The sequence below is a fragment of the Eptatretus burgeri genome, chromosome 2 (genome assembly GCF_056783735.1).
Source record: "Eptatretus burgeri isolate ZD-2024b chromosome 2, Ebu_testis_v1, whole genome shotgun sequence".
Lineage (NCBI taxonomy): Eukaryota > Metazoa > Chordata > Myxini > Myxiniformes > Myxinidae > Eptatretus > Eptatretus burgeri.
In genome coordinates this window covers 49003117-49021030 of record NC_140962.1, presented here as the reverse complement: position 1 = coordinate 49021030, position 17914 = coordinate 49003117, and the positions used below count along the sequence as shown (strand labels likewise).

The window sequence follows — 17914 nt, the reverse complement described above, 5'->3', positions numbered from 1 at the left end:
CCTTTCTAAAAACACTACTACCTTACAATAAAGGCATTCTGTCGGTGAATGAGGATCGCTGCACGGAAGGTTCCAAAGGTTATTCTTAAATTCCTGATATAGGCATAAGTGCCAAAAAAGGTGGAGGGCTTCTTCCTCCACGGGTGAGGGGCAAAGACAAGAGAACAGCAGTTGAACTTGGCAGCAGCGCTAACTTGGAAAGGGACAGAGAGGGAGTTAGGGAGATGCACAGAGAGACCAAGAGTGAAAAGGACTGTTACATGCAGGGAAAAGAAAGCTGTTACACCAGAGACTGCACATGGGGTGCAAGGGCAACAAAACCAACACCCAGCATAACAACATGTGTCACGACCCAAAGGGCACACCTCCAGCAACAGAGCCAATATAGCCTGAAGGAAGCTTAGCTAATGGAGAACAACTAGGGAGAGCCAAGCAGATCAGGGCTGCCAAGTTGCACTGAGTTTTAGGCTGGCTATCTCACTCATTTGCCTCCTTCCTTCCTCGTTTCCTTCATTTGCCCCGGCCATTTTCTGTTGTTACATTGCTTCCTCCCCACCATCCCTTTCCTGCCCTTGCATGTTTAATCCTGGCTTGTGGGTAAATAGTGATAAGCTACGATAAGGCCTTGTATTCTCAGCTCTGCTTCGTGCTCAGCATTCGTCAGGCTATCCGTGTAAGGTCCTGTTCAGATTTGTACCCCAAGGAAATAGGGATATTCATTACATTCTGCCTTTCTTACGTTCATTTTATGTGATTATTGTTTGCATGAACATATCGATATCAGACGTTTTCAAGATCTTCTTTCACGCCATTGCTGTGATATTGTAAAAAGGAAAAAGATGGAGAAAATTGACTCGCATTGTAATACCGATCGAATCATCCAGGCACAAGGCCTCAGATCCGGTAGACTGGTTCAGATAAATGGGCCTAGTATACCAAGTACATGACAATATATTCATTTGAGAAAATCATGTATAGTTGCATTCTCCAATGCGATAAAACCACGACATTCACAGATTCACAATTTGTGGAACACAGATATTGGAGGTATATAAAATGCGAATTGCTTCAACATCCGCAGCCCCTGTGCTCCAGCTACACGCGGTTTTGTTTTTGCGAGCATAAACCATGCCCCACAAAAAATGGTCACACTACCCACAAACCCATGAGTGATAATCCTCTACCCACAATTCCCTGCACGGGTCTGACTGCGCAACATGTCCTGGGCCTAACTCTTTCTTCTCATTCTGTGATTCCTCATGCTGGTGAACTTTTGTGCTCATCATTTCATATGATGAAATGGTCCGAGGCATACGAGTAGTGCAGGGGATGCGTCTGTTCCCAAGAGGCAGAAAAAAGTGATAAGCGCAAGGCAGAAAGTGGAGCTGCTTGAACGACTAGAAAGGGGTAAGAGTGCAGCCTCTGTGGGCAGACATTATGGTGTGAACGAGTGTACTGTCCGGTACATAACATGTCAAGGGCATCATATTGAGAAAATGGAGAAGTCATTGAATGTTTGGCTCGAGGACAATACGCAGAAAAACGTTCCTTTAAGTGGGCCTATCATTCGTGAAATGGCAAAGCGCATGTATGATCGTCTGGTTCGAACGGGTGGTGCTGCTAACATGAGTGAAACGGGTATGAGTGATATGGCTTGTGATGCGGGTGGTGCTGCGAACACGAGTGATGTGGGTGGTGATGCGGGTACGAGTGGCCCAAGTCTCTTCCAAGCTAGCAGGGGATTGTTGGACCGCTTCAAGAAGTGGTACTTTCACAACAATATAGAGCTCACAGGCAAAGTGTGCCTCAACAGACCACGAAGCAGCTGAAACTTTCTCTGCTCAACTTGTGCAGTTCACCGAGGAGAAGGAGTATATTCCAGAGCAGGTCTTCAATGCAGACGAGACCGGCCTGTTCGGGAAGAAAATGCCGAGAAATTTCATCTCAAAGCGAGAGGACAGCATCAGGGTTCAAGGCTGTTAAGGGCCAGATATCTATTCTCCTCTGCACCAACACAAAAGAGGACTGCATGACGAAGCCGATGATGCTGTATCGTGTCCTGAACCTGCGTGCTCTCCAGGGTAAAAACAAAAACACTCTGCCCATATTTATGAAGACCAACAAAAAGGCGTGGGTAACAGCTGCCAAATTTATAGATTGGTTCCATAACTGTTTTGTCCCTCAAGTGGAGAGGTACCTGACAGAAAAGAACCTCTCCTTCAAGGTCCTCCGACTGGTGGACAATGCCTCAATCCACCCCAAGGAGCTGAAGGTGGCCCATCCCAATGTTGAGATCATCTTCCTACCACCCAACACCACCTCCTTAATCCAACCACTAGACCAAGGGGTAATTGTCACTTACAAAAATTATACCCGCCGCACCTTCCGTCGCATCTTGGAGGCTATGGAGACCGATCCTGAACTGAACGTCAGAAATATTGGAAGGGCTTCAACATAACCCACTGCATCAGCAACATCAGACTCTCTGAGTGAAGTCAAAGCCTCCACCATCAATACTTGCTGGCAAAATCTATGGCCGACTTCAAGAAGCAGTCAATAACTTCAGAGGTTTTCCTGACAATACCGAGAAGAGGGGGAAATTGCCGGGTTGGCACGGGAGATGGTAGGGGAAGGCTTTGATATGGAGCCTGAAGAAATGGAGGAGCTCATTGCCTCGCATGGGGAGAAGCTGACTGAGGAGGACTTTGAGGCCATCATCAAGGTTGCCGAGGAGGAGGACTTGGGGGGGGGGGGGCAGTGAAGAAGACGAAGATGTGGAGAGGACAAAGCTAACTGTAAAGTTCCTGGCTGAGATTCTGAAGGCTATGGCGGCAGTCGCTGGCAAGTTGCAAGATGCTGATCCAGTGATGGAATAATACCTCCGATTCAAGAGGGGGCTGGATGATATTTTGCTGCCGTACAAAGAGCTGCACAGAAACCTGCAGCACTCAGAAAAACAGCAATCGATCACGCTTTTTTTTTCCTCCAGTCCCTCCACCTCAACACATTCAGCACCCTCACCTGCATCCCCTTCAGCACTCTCACCTGCGTCCTCTTCAGAGTTCACGAGATTCTGACTTATCATCACATCAAAAGTAAATAAAATTGTCAACAGTATCTCCTGTTGTTATTTTTTTTTACTTTTAAGCATTTTTTATGAAACTAATGTGTATTCATGTTCTTAAACTAAAAAAAAAAAATTCCCTTATGAATCACGAACCACCGTGAACCTAACTCCATTTTTCCCATTGAAACAATGCCCCGACATTCGCGGATTTGTGGTAGTTTTCAAGAACGTATCCCTCGTGAATGTCGGGGTTCTTCTGGAATGGGATGCTCTGAAAATGCAGAAAGCCACAAAGCAAATGTGGCTCAATGCCATGAAGTAGGGTTGAGTAAATGTTGGAAATTTTCTGTGGAGATCTCTATCCATTGCCATCGAACAAAATCGGTTCATCTCCCAACAGCATAAACTTCAACTGCATGATGTTTGCAAATTTCTTGATTATATTTTCTTACCTCTGCCAGCGAACGAGGACAGAGCCTGTTTTTTCACCCGCCTGTGTTGGTTTGTTGTCTGTCCATCTTTGAGCAGAATATCTCAAAAAGTTATGGACGGATTGGGACGAACCTCGGTGGACAGGTCAAGTGTGTGACCAGGAAGAACTGATTTGATTTTAGTTAAGATCCGGATCTGGATACTTCAATTGTTTCAAACACTTCTTCACCGTTGAGAGATCGGGACAAAAACGATTCCCTACTAATAATTTGCAATTGGTCACTGGCTTTGACACCAATACAATTATTATGTACCCTGTGCATCAAAAAGCTGTTCATATATTGAACAGTTTCAAATGAAGCACCTCAAAGCCATTGCAGCATTTAAATTGCATCAAATCTGGCAATAAATGTGAATTACTGCTCCAAGCTTGCCGGCTCGATGACAGAAGACACCATTTGCATTTTTGCCGCCTACATCCCTACCCCGTTTAGAATCCTGTGTGGGCACGGGCAACTTGATAGTGAGGGGAAATAAAGGTTTCAACCGATCATTACCTCTGCCACTGAAGATGGACAGGGGTTATGTTTTCACCCGTTAGTCCGTGTGTGAGCAGGATATCTCAAAAGGATATGGACTAAACTTGGTGGACAGGTTATATGTGTAACAAGGATGACTTGATTAGATTTTGGTTCAGGTCCAGATACAGATCCGGCCTATCAGTGCGATAAAAAAAGCAAATTGTTCAGCCCGGCGGAGGTATGTGCTCTACCGAGAGCTGTTCAAGTTCAAGTTCAATTTGGTGTTTGTAAATGTATAATTGTAGTGAACTCTTGGAAACTCTCAGATGGAAGCCAATGTAGAGAAAAGTACAATGAATGTATGGACAAGCATTTCAAATGCCATCATCAAATTATACAGCACTCAGTAGAACTGAGTAAACAGGATGGTATGAAGCAGAAGTGATGCCTCAAAAAATAATCTTACTATAATTCACCGTCTGTCTGTCTGTTCCCAGGTACCGCAAAAACGGCTGATCCGATCGTAACTATTTTTTGGGTGTGTAATCCCAGGACCCCTCGGAGTAAAATGTGCATAAATATAATAACATGACCCCCTTGACGGCTCCCGTAGGGAGCGGGTGTTTCTCGTAATAATAAAGGTCTATTCTAAATTGAGGAATTCACATTGTGAAATGGCCTACACAAGACTATTTGAACTGCTGCAAAACAAATTAGCAAATATTCAAATTGGCAAAAGTAAACTTAATACTTTTTGTCGCTTTGAAATACTTGAGACACGATTAAAAGAAAGAAATCTCAGTTGAGATCTGTATTCAATTTCCGAACCACGTCATGCTTTTACAGTGCATTCGACATATAATATTACATTGAGCAAAAGAATGAAACAAGCTTTATGGCAAGAACCCACCGGCAATCACATAAAAGCCAAGCAGAAATGATTTTTAGAAATTGCTATTTTTAAGAAATCAAATGGATTGTATCAAATCAAAGCTAAATATAACAGACCGTTATGAATTTTATACTGCTTGTGGACCATAAAGCCGTAAAACTCACAAATTATTTTGACGCCATTTTTACAGCAACAACAAAAATACACAGAAGTGAGAGCTCTTGTTCTTCACCGGCGTGAAGGATGTCAGTGAGAATCGTTGGGGAGGAGACAAACGAGCTCGTTGTTTTCTTCTTTTTTTTTTTTCGATGCAGTTATCTCACAGGAGATATAATTCTGCAGTCTATAATCCAATCTGAGCCAACTGGGCGGCCGGCATGCATTTTCTCTGTCGGTGACCTTGGGAGGGCCTCCATGGACATGACTCGCTCATCAAAAAGCTTACTGCTCACACATCCGCCTCTGAGGAAGTGAAATGAGGCCACGTGTGTTATCGGAGCAACGACAAAATTATTTATGATTGTTTTATAGCATTGGTATTTGCGCCGAGAATAAAGGCCATGTTTTTGTCTCTCTCTCCCTGGAAACACGACTGTCGAGGCTCTGCTACACTTCACCGAGCTTGCGTTTGTTCGTTTTGGGGCTGCAGGCAGGAAAAGATTACTGTGCCTGAGAGCCAGTTTTCCAGGAGGCAACGTGGTCCACAAAAGTTACACCAAATAGGCAAAAATCTTTGGCCAGGCTTAACATTTCGATCACAAATTAGCCTGCAGGCTTCAACATGCAAATTAAATGGAAGTTCCAACATTCACCATGCACATTCTGGCATGACATTTACACCAAAGTATTTTTTTTATAGATCAGCGATGTTATTATACTGGGTATGTCCGAGCATGTGTGGTTGTGTTAAGAGAAGATCATATCTTTCCTAGTGAGAGATGAAAAAGCAAAGCCAAAAAAACTGCTTTCTCGGCAGGACACCACAAGCAATACAGCAGCCGGGATCCACGTTGGGAGATAAAAGGCAATCAAAAATGAGGGATTCCACAACGTAATGATGGGCTGTATCTACAGCACACATCATTGTTAATAACACGAGAACTTGCATTTCAGAAAACGAGGAACACATTAAATGCACAATCGAAGAATCTGTGCTTGCGAGAGGAGCATGCGGTAAACTCGTATCACAGGTGGGTAAATGAGCATGCAAAACAGAAGTGGATGCATCGCAAGATAATTTATTGGTCAGTTGTGGATGGTTAATCTTAGTGTGGCAACCCAACCAGCACACACGTCCACTTACACACAGTTTGAAAATATATATATATATATATATATATATATATATATATATATATATATATATATATATTAAAATGAAGCAAAGAAATTTCATTTTTAAAATTACAACCAAACAAACTTATTCTTCCATCCTAAATATGAGAAAAAATTTTTATTTCTTCCATTGACAAGTGTTTCCATGTCATTTATCTATTTACCGCCCAAGGCTTGTGGGAGAGCTTTTCATGAAATTCATTAAAAGAATGGTGCAGTGCCCCTGGGTTATTGCAGGATCCCACTCGACTATCAAGGATTTGGTTTAAACAGATTGCACATTACATATCAACAACAAGGGATGGAATTATGAACCCCACCTTGATGCAAAAAAATGTTTCTTCATGAAACAGTTTCCTTTACCGAAATTTGTCACATATGATGCTCGAAAAGTTAAACCAAGGTATTCCACCTCACAAGACCAACATGATATTCTGTTTCACTTTTCGAATTACCATTTCATAAATCTGGATGATCAAGCAAAGTAGCTCACACCAAGTTAGTTATACACACAAAGAAAGCTCAAGTAAGGAGGCAAAATTAAGAATTTTAAAAACAAGGTGAAGGAATCCGTAAAGGGAAATGGAGACGGAAGAGGAAAACAAATTTGGGGATGGGGAGAGGGCAGTGGGTGGAAGTGAGGAGGTGAGGGAGGGTGGTAGTTGGAGGGGAGCATAATGTTGCTATAGGAAAGGGGTGGACAAAGTCCACCACTTTTGCATATAGATGATATAAAAACATATAGAAGCAATCATTACAATATATATATATATATATATATATATATATATATATATATATATATATATATATATATATATATATATATATCTTATAGATGTAATCATTACAAAAATCTAAGAAAAGCATACCAAAACAAAAATAGCAACATCATATCCAACAACAACAACACAAAAGTTAATCTTGCTTTCAAAGCATTCTTTAAAAACAACTGGAATAGTCAATTTGAATTTGCTATTTGTCACTGTAATCTCTCCTTTATCACAAATGTTCTCCAGATAAAAATCACAAGAATAAGGTGCAACTGATTAAAGACAAACACATTATTCCCAAATGAAAGAACAAAGCAAAACAAGATTGAAAGTTAATGACTGTTATTTCATCTGTCATTTTTTTTTACCCCATGATAGCTAAATCTTGCTTCACAAAACGGTGGAATGGATTTCCAATTTTAGTCTGACACTCGTATTTCTAAGATGGACATGGGGTGAATCTGGCAGCATTGAGCAAGAACTCGATACAACGGACAAAGAGGTAACACTAAAAAGATGACAATAAAATGGTTAAAGTTATCAGCTGCAAAAGATCACAAAAGCATTGATGTTTCGGGCCTTGCATTTTGTGGTCGAAGGAAGGGCAAGGCCCGAAACGTCAGTGCTGTTGTGATCTTTTGCAGCTGATAACTTTAACCATTTTATTGTCCTATTTTTATTCTCTCATGCAACCAATGCAGACTGCTATTTCTTTGCTGGAAATAGCAAATGTATATCAAACCAGAGAGTTGGTGTCAAAGCCACCCAATGCTCGCCTGTTTATACATTTATCGTTTTTAAAAGACTAGTCTAATAATATTTTTTATAAAGCATTGCAGTGAAGTCTGATCAAAATAATTTTAAAGCAATATATGTATTTGTATATTGTAATCAATAAACTAGTACACATATTAAATGAATGGCAAGCGTCTTGTATAAACAGGCGAGCATTAGGTGGCTTTGACACCATCTTAGGTTGAAATTTAAAAAATTTTTAAATCATTTGTTAATTTCAACTTCACTACACCAATAGTATACCCCAAAGGAACCTCCAAGCCAAATATCATCATCCTAGTACACATATTAAATGAATGGCAAGCTTCTAAATAACTTGCACCAAAAACTTTAACCTTGATGTGCTACAAAAAAGTTAAGTTCAAAACAGGTCAAAAATTTTAAACATTTGAAATTGTTTTTTAATTTCAACTTCACTACTCCAATAGTATACCCCAAAGGAACCTAAATGCTAAATATCAGCATCCTAGTACACATATTAAATGAATGGCAAGCTTCTAAATAACTTGCACCAAAAACTTTAACCTTGATGGGCTACAAAAAAGTTAAGTTCAAACCAGGTCAAAAATTTAAAACATTTGAAATTATTTTTTAATTTCAACTTCACTACTCCAATAGTATACCCCAAAGGAACCTCCATGCCAAATATCAGCATCATAGTACACATATTAAATGAATGGCAAGCTTCTAAATAACTTGCACCAAAAACTTTAACATTTTCACGCTGACGCTCACGCCGGGGGTATCGTTATAGCTCTCTGTTCTTCGAACAGGCGAGCTAAAAAGGAGCCGTGTCTATCTGTCTGTCTGTCTGTTTGTTTGTCGCGTTATAACTTGAGAATGGATTAACAGATTTCAATGAATCCAACAACGGTGGAATGTGGAATACAAAAATTTTCAAATCCGGATCCAGATCCTCACCAAAATTTAATCAATTCGGCCTTGTCACACACCAAACCTATCCAGCAAGTTTCATCCGAATCCATCGACAACCTTTTGAGATATTGTGCTACATATCGTTTTTGGCACCATCCCTCAATGGTGAGTAACCACTTTTTAAAATTCTAGTATCCAGATCCATATCCTCACCAAAATTTAATAAGTTCATCCTTGTCACACACCCAATATATCCACCAAGTTTTGTCTGACTCAGTCCATATCCTTTTCAGATATCTTACTAAGGGGAAGACGTGAAGGACGTTCACCAAGCCACACCCACGACTTTAAAGACACATCTCAGAAGGAAGGCTTCTGTGCTGTGATCAAGAGTTGGTTCAGCACTTGACAAAGTGCATTGAAGAAGATGGAGATCATGTAGAATAATGACATATGAATAAGTTCGTTGAAGGTATTATGTCGCCTTAGTAGATGGGGTGCCAGAACCTTTGGGACAACAGTTATCGATATTACGGCGGTGCAACTTCCTCGAATCGCATCACATTACATTACACTGACCAGCACAAGGCTTCAGTAAATCTGGACTTGAAAAGCTTTCAATTACCAGTGTGTTCGTTTTGCATGCATTTGTCATGGACAACAAACATTTCTTCTGGCTTACACTGAATCGAGATATTTGACAGAAGAGCTCAGACCATTTCCTCAAGGATCAAAGATTCAATTTGACTTGGACCGAATATTTAAAGCGTTTGATTTTTGGGTCACGATGTTTGAGTCTCGAGGCCTCCTCGAGTATGAATCAGATTCTAAAGAAAAAAAAACATTGAATGAGTAAGTAAAAGATACTTTAGCCCTAAATCACTGACAACATCCATCAGATGCATTCATGACAGAAACAAGATCAACCAACGCCTCTTGCAGACGAACCAAAACTTAAATGCCATTGGTAGCCGTAAAAGGCACCGCCAGTCCATCTAAAGGCAACGATAACAACTCCACAGATTTAATGCAATACTAGCAGGTGTTTCGGGCCTTTAATTTAATGCAATACTCCACATTGCCCGATGCTGTTCTAATCCTGTTGGCATTTTGAAGATAAAAATCAAATTTTGGGGTTTTTTTTCTTTTTTTTGTGGGGGACGAAATCAATTCCCTCCATCCACGAAGGAATGAGGTCAGGGATCATTTAATATTCCCTTTCACATAGCTGCAAAGGCTTAGGCATTATAAAGCAATTTCAAAAAGAATCCAACTTTTTTTCTTCTTCAAAATTTTGAAAAAAATATTTGGCCTAAAACACTCACTGGTACTCACTGATGAACCTCTGAAAGTTTGACGAAGATTCATCAGGCCAACTTTGGATAAAGTGGTGACAGACAGACAGACAGATAAACATCTCTCATTGTATAGATTGGTTGGGGCAAGGAGAGTTGTTAGCAGCACTACCTCTTATAGACTGCATGCTCTTGCTCATCCCAAATTGCTTTGAAGTATTACGAATCGACAATAAAATATGGATTTGTGCTACATCTAGCCATGGTGGGAAAGGCAGATTAATAAGCCTGGTGGATATATAATAGACAATCTTATAGAAGACCTGTCAAAAGCCCATTTAAATATTTGTGTGTGACCATTTGTGGAACATTTGTTGGCAAGAGAAAAAAAAATTGTTTGAAAAAAAAATAAAGTTCTGATTATCAGTGGAAAGTATGCGCACACGCACGCATTAAAAATAAAATGCATTCGGATACAGAAACACCGTAAAACCTCGAGCGGAACATTAATCTCAGGCAAGAATTCCAACTCTTGCAATTTTAACACCTTCTACAGTCCTTCTAAAAACGAATTACTCATTCAGGGTTTTTGTTTCATTACAAAAACACATTGCACATTCATTGTTGGAATGCACAACCAGTCACCATTTTAGAAAATGCTCTACCTTCCCATGAGCTGAGAGCTGGGCGGTGAAGACAGTAACGACAGGAAAAAGAGTCGAGTTGATGTAAAAGCTGGACTCAAGTGTGAACGACAACGGCACTCGGGAGAGCGCATACCTCCGCCAGGCTGAACACTTTACGTTTTGTATCCCACTGATAGGCCGGATCTGGATCCAGACGAGAACCAAAATCTAATTGGCTTGTTCTTGTCACCGAACCAACTCATCCACAACTTTTTGAGATATTGTGCTATTCCAGTATATCGTTTTTGGCCCCATCTCTCAATGGTGAAGAATCCGTTGAAATTTTTTTTTTAATTCTCGTCTTCGGATCTTAACTAAAATCGAATCGATTTGACCTTCTCACACCCCCCAACCTGTCCACCAAGTTTAATCAGAATCCGTCCATAACTTTTTTGAGACATTGCGCTATACATCGTTTTTGGCCCTCTCAATGGTGAAGAATCACTTTAAAAATTTGAGTATCTGGATCCGGATCACCAAAAATCGAATCATTTCATCCTTGTCACACACCAAACTTCATCCCAATCCGTCCGCAACTTTTTGAGATATCCTGTTCACAAACAAACAGACAGACAGATAGATGTGAAAACATAACCTCCACCCACCTTCGGTGGCAGAGGTAATTAAAAGGCAAAATCCAAGCTTGCCACCCACCTCCATTCTTTTGTTCCCATTTTCTCCCATTTGTGGAAATGTCTTCCAGAGATGGTCCAATCACACTCTTCCCTCCAGGGTGTCAAACAAGTGGTGCACCCTCTCATCCCTTAACCACAGTCTTTTTCTGTATTCATTCACCCCTCCTAATCAAAGCACTAAATGCAGGTTACTACTCTCCCCATCTCTCTCCCTCTCTCCCCTTACCTCTTCTCTTCTTTTCTCTCTCTCATTCATTCCGACCCTGTATTCGAGTGGGATCCCTATGCCCCCTACGTTACCATCTTACCCCGTCACCTCACTCACTCTTCCATGAGCCTCAATTTTGTATACAAATTTAAAAACACCAATTTTACGGCAATTTTTTAATGGACAATTTTCGTTGGTGCAGTGCACTCCGGTAATACATTACAAAAGATAGTTTGTGGAGTATGCAAGTCTGTGATGGTAATTTAACTGAGAAGAGTTTGGGTTGCAGAAGGTAAGAATCCAAATCCACAACAATGTCACCTTCACCCATATTTGAGCCTATTGACCAGCACCGTACGCACTATAATTTCAACTGCCTTTAGTCTTCTTGCTATATTTCTACTTATTGTCAGAATTTCCAAGCCTACATTTTTAAAATTTATTAACAGACAAGCAATTGACTGGTAATGACAAAGTTGTCCAAGTTCTTAGCCCAGATGAAGAAAAAACAAAAATTATGGAATTTACACCTTGTGAAAAGGAACCCATTCAATGCACAGCAATTGCTTCACAGCAATTGCTAACCACAAATAAATAAATAACGATAACATAACACCAAAGTGGAGCTTGAGTCACTTAAGATGGAAGAAATAACCCCAAGGTCTGAATGTTTTTACTTGTCATTCCCAGCCTTGGTAAAAAGCTGCCGTAACACTTTTCTATTGAACTGATGTAGGTGTGACATCATCATGCACACACACCAAGTCCAAGCAAGAAAGTAGGTGGAAAAAAAAAATATATATATATATATTCTATATTTTATGCAGCATTCTCTCAGACTCATTTTGATTGGACGACTTGTGGGAATAGATTCCGGTAAAGCATGTGATCAGAAAGTGGAACCCACCTAACAATCTCTTGTATTCCACGATCATCCCACTACCAGACGCCACAGACACTCAAGGCCCTCTTGGCCCCTGGAGCGTGCAACAAATTAATAATGCAGGGGTTTTATGAAACTCGGCGCCAATTGCAAGCCTCACAAGCTCCCTGCCTCATGTAAAACCGATAGCACTGCCAAAAAACTAAACAGCTGGTGCAAGAAGTGAGGAGAATGAGAATCATGAGAAGGTGTCGAGAGATAGAAAAGAAACATCCAATCTGGCTCCACTCAAGTAGCTCCATCAAAGGCCGCAGAGGCACATATCTGCAGCAGTTCCAACTTCATCCATGAATGCTGAACTTGTGACCACAGCATCTTCGATTCATAAGTTTACAGGGTTTTTACAATGAGTTTCATGAGATGAGCGGCATTTTGTGGCATCACAGCAAGATTTGCTCAGCTGCTATTTGGCAATTCAATTGCACGCACATTTGAGACAACGTAAAGTTTCCGAAAGTTCCATCAGTTTTAGTTGCTCACTGCTGACGTAGCAGCACTGAGAGCTCTCGTTTCAAATGGAATCCTAATTCTGATGGTTCCAACTGAAAACACACAAACATTGCCACGACACTGTTTTCAAAGTAAACGGATGTTGGTAACATTACACCTTGTTATTTGCATTTACAAGTGAAAAATAAATTCCTCAAGTGGGGTAGGATGATGGTTCAAATTTGACCTTGATTTTGATTTCAAAGGAAGCACAAACATAGATATGTCAAGAACTTTTGAGGAAACTTGTCTTTGTAGTGTCTGTAACCAATGCCCATAATTGTGGGTTTCCTCCTTTTAATGAATGTGGTGACAAATCACAATGACGGCGAGTGTTATAACAAAAGAATGTGGAACAGCAAACAATTATGAAATTTCTGCTCAATGGGGGCATCAAGCCTTATGAAATTGAGACGATTATCTATACAGCATAGCGAAAATTGCCTCTCAAGGGCATCCATGTTTCACTGGTGCAAATTACTCAATGATGGACGTGAGAGTTCCAGCTTGGCCTATTTAGTGTTCCCATGTGAACTGACAGCTTATAATGCTGGGAACCCATATTCAAATCCATCTATCCAGCCATTTGGACCATACTCTGTGCAGAGCGTTGGTGCTGCATAAGAAGTCTCCTTGGCTATTGGGCACAATCCAGGATGGGTCACCACTCCGACACAGGATACCAGCAAGCTGGCACTCATTTTACCGAACTCAGAAGAATGTCAGGCAGAGTCAACCCCATCTGGTATTAATTCAACAGCCGAGCGGGATTTGAACTCAGGATCTTAGGATCCAAAGCCCACCACCCTAACCATTAAGCCAACACCAGGCATATATTCAAATCCCATGAACCGAATGTATTTTTTCCATTGTCTCTTAAAGTCCTTGGAATTTACACAAGTAGACTGATGTCAACTAATGCCTTTGTCTTGCATGCAATTAATGTAGAATCTCCACGACAGCCCTTTTATCAGTCCAAAAAATATTAACAAAAATAAATTAAAAAATTCTCCATGCAAGGTGCACAGCGTGAGCATGCTGCAAGACTGGCCAAAGCAATCAACAAAACAAATGAAAAACCACTCAAAGAGTGACACTTGGCAAAACTCTTGCGGTAGAGAGCTCTACCGCACTCGGTAGAGCGCATACCTCTGCCAGGCTGAACAGTTTTTGTTTTGTATCCCACTGATGGGCTGGATATGAACCAAAATCTAATCCACTTGTTCTTGTCACCAAACCAACTCATCCACTTAGCTTTGTCATAACTCATCCACAAGTTTTTGAGACATTATATTAGTTTTTTGCCCAATCTATCAATTTTGGAAATTAGGTCTGTGTTGACCTTTTGACTTTAAAAAATAATTGGTGGTTGAATTCATTGACCTGATATGCAAATCTTGTTCAAATTTCACCTCAATCGGATGAACATTAAGGATTTTAGAAAGTCCACCTAAGTTGTTGACCTTTAGCCTATGATGACCTTTTGGCATATGCTGACCTCAAAAAAAATAATTGTTGGTTGTATTCAGTGAGCTGAAATGAGAATGCTCTTCAAATTTCAAGTTTATCATATTAAAATTGAGGATTTTAGAACCATGGCCTATGTCGACCTTTTGACCAATGTTGACCTCAAAAATAATTGGTGGTTGAATTCAGTGACCTATGTAAATCTTCTTCAGATTTCAAGTCAATCGGATGAAAATTGGCAATTTTAGAAGTTTGACCTATGTTGTGTTGACCTTTTCACTTGTGTTAACCTCAAGAATAACAGGTGGTTGAATTCATCAACCTGATATACAATTCCTGATCAAATTTCAAGTCAATCAGATGAAAATTCAGGATTTTAGAAAACTTGGCCAAAATTGGCCTTTTGGTCATCCAAATTTTACGAAACTTCAATGTAGGACCATCGCAGGGTCGGTTACCATAATCTCTGAAAGTTTCAGAACAATCGGCTGAGCAGTTTGGGCTGGAAGTGAGCGGAAAGACAGACAAACAAACAAGCAAACAAATGAAAAATCACTCAAAGAGTGACAGCTTGGCAAAACAGCACAAAGTAGAATGGCACTCGGTAAAGTGCATACCTCTGCCAGGTGGAACAGTTTACGTTTTGTATGCCACTGATGGGCTGGATCTGAACCAAAATCCAATCCGCTTGTTCAACTCATCCACAACTTTTTTGAGATATAGTGATATATTTAGTTTTGGCCCTATCTATCAATTTTAGAAAGTAGGCCTGTGTTGACCTTTTGATCTCAAAATTAATTGGTAGTTGAATTCAGCGACCTGACATGAAAATGCTCTTCAAATTTCAACTCAATCGGATGAAAATTGAGGAATTAGAAAATTTGGCCCAAATTGGCCTTTGGCCGGTTTACCAAAAAATTATTAGGTGTTTGAATTCAGTGACCTGACGTGAAAATGCTCTTCAAATTTCAAGTCAATCAGAGGAAAATTGAGGATTTCAGAAAATTTGACCCAAATTGGCCTATCCTCAATCCAAGGAATAAGAAACTCGTAGACCTAATGGCCTATGTTCACCTCAAAATTCGTAGGTGGTTGAATTCAGTAACCTGATTTGCAAATGCTCTTCAAATTTCAAGTTAATTGGAATAAAATGGAGGATTTTAGAAACTTGGCCCATGTTGACCTTTTAGTCTATGTTGACATTTTGGCCTATGTTTACCTCAAAATTAATAGGTGGTTAAATTTGATGACCTGATATGCAAATGCTCTACAAATTTCAAGTCAATCGGATGAAAATTGAGGATTTTAGAAATGTGGCCGATGTTGACCTTTTGTTCTGTTTACCTCAAAATTTAAAATAGGTTTGAGCTCAGGGGCCTCATATGCAAATGGTCTTCAAATTTCAAGTCAACCGGGTGAAATTTGAAGATTTTAGAAAATATGGCTCAAATTGGCCTATGTAGACCTTTTCGATCGACCCAATTTTATGAAACTTCAATGCGAGACCGTCGCAGGGTCGGTGACATTAATCTCTGAAAATTTCAGAACGATCAGTTGAGCGGTTTGGGCTGGAGGCGAGGAGACAGACAAACAAACACACAAATAAACCAATGTCACCCGCAGGGTGACCCGTATCTTGCCAAAAGGTGACCACGTGTGACTTCTTTAAGGTCACACTGAGGTGAGCAGAGCTGCTATCCACCAGGAGCGACTCCTTGAGGAATATCTGCCTACGAGAGATTCCGATGAGAATCGTTCTACAGAGTAACCATGAAAAATATGCTTTTGCCTCATAACGTCACCAAATGACGTCATAATGTCTCAAGCTTGACATATCCAGAAAGCACTCATCGAGGTACCACATCAATTTGAGGTACCACACGATATGGTTCCTAAAACTTGAAAATTTGACCTTGGGGTCAAATATGTTTGACCTGAGGCGCTAACCATGAAGGTCAAGGCCAATCGCCACCAAAAATTAATCAGCTGAGCGCCAGACCATGAACCATATTCCCATGAAGTTTGAAGACGATCCGATAAAAATTACTCAAAAAATAAGGGTTTTGTCGACTCCCCTGATTTGCGACAAAGTGACCTTGACCTTTGACCTTGACCTTCAAATTTTTATGCGCTGAAAGGGACCTCTTTCGGCCTCTGATATGCAAAGTTACAAAAATTTCCAATGATAACTGTGCTCTGCAGAGTGATTTATACGTGATTAGAGACCAAAAAAAAACAAAAAAAACATGAAGGTCAAGGCCAATCGCCACCAAAAATTAATCAGCTGAGCGGCAGACCATGAACGATATTCCCATGAAGTTTGAAGACGATCCGATCAAAATTACTCAAAAAATAAGGGTTTCGTCGACTCCCCTGATTTGCGGCAAAGTGACCTTGACCTTTGACCTTGACCTTCAAAATTTTGTTCACTGAAAGGGACCTCTATAGGCCTCTGATATGCGAAGTTACAAAAATTTCCGATGATAACTGTGCTCTGCAGAATTTTTCATACGTGATTACAGACAAACAAACAAACAAACAAACAAACAAACAAAAAAAAACATACAAGCAGACTAACATATCTTGCAAAAACTTCGTTTTGGCAAAATAACAAACAAACAAACAAACGAAGGCGATCAACATACTTTAAAAAAAAAAACAAGGACAAATGTGTCCAAGAGCTGCGTCCTTAAGGTTTTGTCTTCACCAGAAGAACAAGAACAAGAGGAAGAAGAAGAAAAAAAAAAAAACAACTTCTGATATTTCGTCACGTGCCTTGATCAAGCCAATAGCGACACCCGTCATAGTGTATTTACGAAATTACAATACGTTAAATGGAATAATCTTTTAATAGTAACGTGAACTTTTCGAAACTTTAAAGCAAATATCCGAATATATTTAAAAGTTCAGAATAGACACTCTCAAAAGGCACCCTCAATGTGAGGATGTGTACAGGTGTTTAGTATTTAAGGAGATCCGGATCCTGTATATAAAAGAGCCAAGTCCTAAAGGTTTTGTCTTCAGAAGGAGAAGGAGAAGGAGAAGGAGAAGGAGAAGGAGAAGGAGAAGGAGAAGGAGAAGGAGAAGGAGAAGGAGAAGAAGGAGAAATCGACTGGAAATCACGAAACGTGGCGATTTAAGGCTGAAACTGACCAAAATTGGTTCCTCGAATCAAATGAACAAGAAGAAGAAGAACAATGCCAAGCTCCCTTAGAGCTACACGAGACGCGGCTAAAAATCTGCCCTCAACTTTTTGAGATATCATCCAATATCGTTTTTAGCCCCATCTCTCAATGGTGAAGAATCAGTTAAAATTAAATAATTCTCATATCCAGATATGGATTCAGACCTACACCAAAATGGAATAAATTCTTCCTGGTGGCACTCCCAACCTGTCCAAGTTTCATGTGAATCCATCCATAACCTTAAAAAAATCCTCAGATCCAGATCTGGATTCGGATCTTCACCAAAATTAAGCGTTGCCGTCCTTGGCCGGTCAC

The 17914-nt window shown here is 40.3% G+C and overlaps 1 protein-coding gene across 2 annotated transcripts in view; it reads right to left on the bottom strand.

Moving 5' to 3' along the window:
* The window catches only part of LOC147032005 (zinc finger SWIM domain-containing protein 6-like), a 195566-nt gene that overhangs the window by 156222 nt on the left and 21430 nt on the right, over nucleotides 1–17914 (bottom strand). The gene's annotated exons all lie outside the window — the stretch shown is intronic.